Source organism: Myotis brandtii, unplaced genomic scaffold, assembly GCF_000412655.1.
Source record: "Myotis brandtii unplaced genomic scaffold, ASM41265v1 scaffold130, whole genome shotgun sequence".
NCBI classification, from domain to species: Eukaryota; Metazoa; Chordata; class Mammalia; order Chiroptera; family Vespertilionidae; genus Myotis; species Myotis brandtii.
The window spans coordinates 617,287-623,166 of record NW_005354596.1 but is presented as its reverse complement, the minus strand read 5'-3'; the positions used below and the strand labels follow the sequence as shown (position 1 = coordinate 623,166).

The window sequence follows — 5,880 nt, the reverse complement described above, 5'->3', positions numbered from 1 at the left end:
GAGGGAGGGAGGGAGGGACCCAGGCCTATCGTGAAGAGCAAGGATTATCTTGAACCAACATTCTCCATCACTATAAGCTTTATGACCTTAACAAATCACTCAGCCTCTCTGAGTCTTTCACCTGAAAAGAAAGATAAACATGATCCACCCTGCAGTGCCTGACATATCATTAGCCCTCAATAATCTTTAAAATTGAGTGGATGGCTCTAGCCAGTTTGGCTCAGTGGATAGAGCATCGGCCTGTGGACCAAAAGGTCCCGGGTTTGTTTCTGGTCAAGGGCACGTACCTTGGTTGCAGGTTCCTCCCTGGTCGGGGTATGTGCAGGATGCAACCAATTGATGTTTCTCTCTGTCTTTCCCTCTCTCTTCCACGCTCCCTAAAAATCAAAGGAAAAATGTCCTCAGGTGAGGATTAACAACAACAACAAACTGAATGGATGGATGGACAGATGGATGGATGAAAGAACTAGTGTAATTGAATGAAGTAAAGGATTCACAACACTATAAGCCCCGACAATTTAAGTCTTAAATGAGTCTCTGAGGTTCTTTTGGGGACAAGCTATAAAACTGAAGCTATCTAATGAAGGGGGAGGGGGCTTGGCTTCGGAGGACGCTGAGGGCAGATGCTAGGGATACAGGGTCCCTGGACGGCAGAAAGGGTTAGACAGCCAACCCCCTGGGAAGGTAGAAGCCAAAGAGCTCAGTGAGACTATCCCTGAACCTTTCCTCCAGGGGGTCCAGGTGAGCTGACCAGCAACCCCCAGTCACTAGCCACTATTTCAGCTTTCCTGACTCCCTGCAAAGAGGGAACCCAATTGCCCAGCTTGCTTCCTGTACTGAGGACACACTGGGCCCCTGAGGTCACCCATGCTGGCCCTCACAATGGGAAGCCAGGCTGGCACCCTGAAGAATGCTGCAGCGACTTCCCAGCACTTCAGATGAGGATGAGATCATGAGCCTTTATTAAGCACCTACCTGTGAGTGTGAAAACAAGAAAAACAGGCCTCCCTTTCTCTTTGCTGTGGCCTTCCACGACTTATGAGAAGCTCCTCTGATTCAAACAGCCCCTCTGTTCAAACTGCAAGACAAGACAAGCTACTCTCAGGGCTACGTTCTTGCATACATACCCCTCCTCGCTGCTGTTTTTTACAAATCAGGGATAATTAGTAGGAAGTTCCCTTCTCCCCTCCTCTTCAAACAAAGCCTCTTTTGAACTCTTCATAACTTTTACCTTTTTTTCTTTATTGATTAAGGTATTACATATGTGTCCTTATCCCCCATTGTTCCCCCCATCCCCCCACTCATGCCCTCCCCCCCTGGTGTCTGTGTCCATTGGTTATGCTTATATGCATGCAGACAAGTCCTTTGGTTGATCTCTCCCATAACTTTTACTCTTTGCATGTTTTACATACAGGTTTGGGTGAAGATGCTGATAAAGACACCTCCCTAGGACATCTGCCCAGACTAAAAAACAAACAGACTTTTCAAAGACAACCCCCCATGTATGCTCAACTCCAGCCCCCAAGCCCTCCTCCCTTCCTCGTCACCTAGCAACAGCAGCCAAGGCTTTAAAGGGGAGCAGCCTTTTGTTCTTGGCCCTTGTATTGGTTAGCGTGCACCAGGCCCTTTCCCTTTGGGGAGAGTAAAAATAATAAAACTTTCTCTCTGCATCTATCTCTTCCTTAAGTTGTGAATGCTTTCACAGCCCGAGTCACAGCCAAAAACCCTAACACCACTATATACTGGATACCATGCTAATGCTTTCTGAAGCCAGCCAATGAGTCTGCTTAGGTGAACATGTTCTGCAGAAACTTATACAAAGCTGGCATAGTAAAGCCGTATTACAAGACTTAAAGACATTGAAGTCAACAAGATCCCTGAGAATGACTTATAAGAAAAAATTTTTAAACATATTTTTATTGATTTCAGATAGGAAGGGAGAGGGAGAGAGAGATAGGAACATCAATGATGAGATAGAATCATTGATCAGCTGCCTCCTGAACACCCCACACTGGGGGTCGAGCCTGCAAGCAGGCATGTGCCCTGACCTGGAATAGAACCATGACCTCCTGGTTCATAGGTCGATCCTCAACCACTGAGCCACGCCAGCTGGGCCCATATGACCTTTTTCTAGGACTATGGCAAAGAGTCTCAGGCATACGATGTCATCGAGGAGTACTTCCAAATGAGAAATGACCAAATGAAGTTGGCTTTTGTTTCTAAAAAAAAAAAAAAAAAATGCTTTCTGTGTATTAATTCACTTAATCTTCACAACAACACTGGTGACACCAAAAACAAAGAAAAGAGCCCGGCCGGCATGGCTCAGTGGTTCAGTGTCGACCTATGAACCAGGAGGTCACGGTTTGATTCTCAGTCAGGGCACGTGCCTGGGCTGTGGGCTCAATCCTCTATCCCCAGTAAGGGACATGCAGGAGGCAGCCGATCAATGAGTCTCTCTTATCATTGATGTTTCTATCTCTCTTTCCCTCTCCTTTCTTCTCTGAAATCAATAAAAATGTTGGTGTTTGTGTGTGTTTTTTTAAAGAAAAAAATATCTGGGAATCTTAAATAATTTGTTCATTCAGGATAAGTAAATTGGTTTATATTCACACAATAGACTATTATTATACAACAATAGGAATGAACAAACTATAATTACATGCAACAACATGGGTGAAATTCATTAATATGTTGAGCAGAAAAAGACAGACACAAAGAGCCCTCACTGGTCCTGGCCAATGTTCTCAGTGGTTAGAGCGTCGCTGGCACACTGAAGGGTCTCACGTTCAATTCCCCATCAAGGGCATGTATCTGGGTTAAAAGTTTGATCCTGGCCCTGGTCGGGGCGTGTGCGGGAGGCCACCAATCAATGTGTCATTCTCACATTGATGTTTCTCTCTCCCTCTCCTTCCCTTCCACTCTCTCTAAAAATCAATGGAAAAAATAATCCTCCAGTGAAGATTAACAACAAAAACAGCCCTTACTGTACAATTCCATTTTTATAGAGAACAAAAACAGGTAAAACTAATATATGTTGTTAGAAGTCAGGATAGTAGTTAGACTTAGGGAAGGCTCAGAAGAGACCGACTGGGCAGAGGGGAAAGGAGCAAAAGGGCCCAAGGGGAGCCATGCCTGTGTAAGCGAAGAGAGTAATAAAAATCAGCCCTGGCCGGTTTGGCTCAGTGGATAGAGTGACGGCCTGTGGACTGAAGGGTCCCGGGTTTGATTCGGTCAAGGGCACATGCCTAGGTTGTGGGCTTGATCCCCAGTAGGGGGCGTGCAGGAAGCAGCCAATCAATGATTCTCATCATTGATATTTTTCTCTCTCCCGCTCCCTTCCTCTCTGAAATCAATAAAAATATATTTTTTTTAAAAAGAGAGAGTAATAAAATCAGAGACATAAAAGAGGCCAACTCATCTAGGGTCTCATAACTCACTGTAAAAACTTTAGCCCTTATTCTGAGAAAAACAGAGACAGCTTTGAGCAAAGGAGTCCTTTGAGGCCTCCTTTGAAAAAAGGCTGCAGTGTAGAAAATACAATAACTGTAGGAGCAGGTGTAGACTCAGACCAGTTAGGAGGCTGTTGCTGTAACGCAGGTGAGAGATGAGGATGGTTCAGATCAAAGTAAAAGAAGTGGAGCCCTGACCAGTTTGGCTCAGTGGATAGAGCGTCTGCCTGTGGACTGAAGAGTCCCAGGTTTGATTCCGGTCAAGGGCATGTACCTTGGTTGTGGGCACATCCCCAGTAGGGGGTGTGCAGGAGGCAGCTGATGGATGTTTCTCTCTCATGGATGTTTCTAACTCTCTATCCCTCTCCCTTCCTCTCTGTAAAAAATCAATAAAAATATTTAAAAAAAAAAGAAGAAGTGGAAGTGAAGAGGTTGGATTCTAGATATTTTCTCAGGATAAGATTTCCTGTCTGATTGAAAGTGGGCAGTGAGATAAACAGAATTGATGAGGAGTCCAAGGTTTTTTATTTTATCGGAGTTTTAAAATTGCCATCAGTTGAGATGGTGAAGGCTGTGCATAGAGCAGGTTTTGAGGGGCTAAAGATCAAATGTTCAGTTTTGAACACACTGAATTTGAAATGAACTATTAGATACCCAAGAGAGGAGATGTCAAGTACATAGTTGTGTATACAAGTCGGTGAAGATATACATTTGGGAGTCATCAGCACATAAATGCTATTTCAAACCATGAGACTGTTGTCTTTGACACCCAGTTTGGGTAAAGGTTAGGAGTGAATACTTGACTGGAGTGGGTTTAAGAAAGAATGAGAGGAGCCAGCTGGCATGGCTCAGTGGCCAGGAGGTCAGGGCATGTGCCTCAGTTGCAGGCTCCACCCCCAGTGTAGGGCTGTGCAGGAGGCAGCCAATCAATGATTCTCTCTCATCATTGATGTTTCTATCTCTCTCTCTCCCTCTCACTTCCTCTCTGGGGGAAAAAAAAAAAAGAAGAATGAGAGGAGAGAAATTGGAGAGTGAGTATGAATGGCTCTTCCAAGAAATTTTACTGTTGTAGCTGAAAAGGGAGAGGGCACAGGAGAATCACTAAGAAAGTTTGAGGACTTAAGTCATCTCAGCTATCTTAATGAGCCTCAAGATAGTATTTTTATCTGATTCTTGCTAATTTTTCTGCTCTCATTTTCCATAATGGTAGTCCCTTAATTTAGCCACACCAGCTTAGGCACAGGTCCCCAAACCATGTCTCCACTCATCAGTTCACTGGGCCTGAGATGTGCACCCTGGCCAGTCTTATTTCTCAAACCTGGCTAAATCTTATTTCTTCGTATCTCTTAGTAAGAGTCACGTTTTTCTAGAAGCATTTCAGAACCCCTCCCCCCCGCCCCAGGCAAGGTCTGATTTTATTCCCCTGCTTCTAAAATATTCTGTACATATCTCTGGCGCCTTCAAAACATAGTTTTAGAATGATTTGGTGAAGGGGTAGTAGGTCTGATTGGTACACAGTAATAAATAGGACAGTAAAAGGATACAAAGGAGGGAAAAGCATTGCATTTTGTAGAATGAAACCCATTGTGAAAAGAAAGCAAATTACCAACAATATCAGATATACAAACATCTTGAAAATTAAAGGTTATAAAACTAAATGTCCGTCTTGTCACTGATTGCCAATATTTTGATGAATAGGTCATTCCTAGCCTATCTTTGTTCAAATGATTTGCATATAATATGCAAATAAACAGAACTACCTAAAGATTGCCCGTGAGGCGCCAGGCAGCTGATACACTCCCCAGGACTCTTCGATTGGCCTGTCTACCCATCTCATTTGCATTACATGATTTAATAAATGAAAGGCCCCGCCCCTCTGACTCTTTCACGTCTCGCGAAAGAATGCGTGAGTTGAAACTCTTCCCCGGTTACGTATGCTCCGCCCTCAGCAGCTGATCCCTTCCGCCCGTCCTCCCGCTCCTCTCCTCTGCTGGAAGCACGAGGGGCTTGCATCTTTTCCTTCCACGGTTGGCGTCCCTACGTCTCTCCGCTCCCATCTTCCCACGAACACACGACGCACGCACCGCCTCTTCCTCCCCCCGTGCAAATTCTGAGCCCCAACCGCCGGGGCCACATCCCCGCCCCACCTCTCAACTGCCGACGCAGGTCCGCCTCTTCAGCCAATCGGTGTCCAAGCGCCTGTAAGTCCCTCCTTTTTATGCAAATAACTACGCCTGCTCCTCACGCCCCGCCTTTTTTTTTTTTTTTAATTAGAGCAGCCCTGGAAGTAATGAGGGATAGAGTAGAACGCGCTCCGCCCCTTATGCAAATTAAGAGGCGTGTCTAGGCGCGGAAGGAGGCGGGAGTGGGGGGGCGCTCCCGGGGGCGGCGGTTGCCCGGATGGGCCGTTAGTCGGAGCCCTGCCGCGGAG

At 45.6% G+C, this 5,880-nt stretch overlaps 1 protein-coding gene across 1 annotated transcript in view; it reads right to left on the bottom strand.

The window, feature by feature from the left end:
* NCR3 (natural cytotoxicity triggering receptor 3) overlaps positions 1 to 5,880 on the bottom strand; it is a 27,039-nt gene that overhangs the window by 19,785 nt on the left and 1,374 nt on the right. The gene's annotated exons all lie outside the window — the stretch shown is intronic.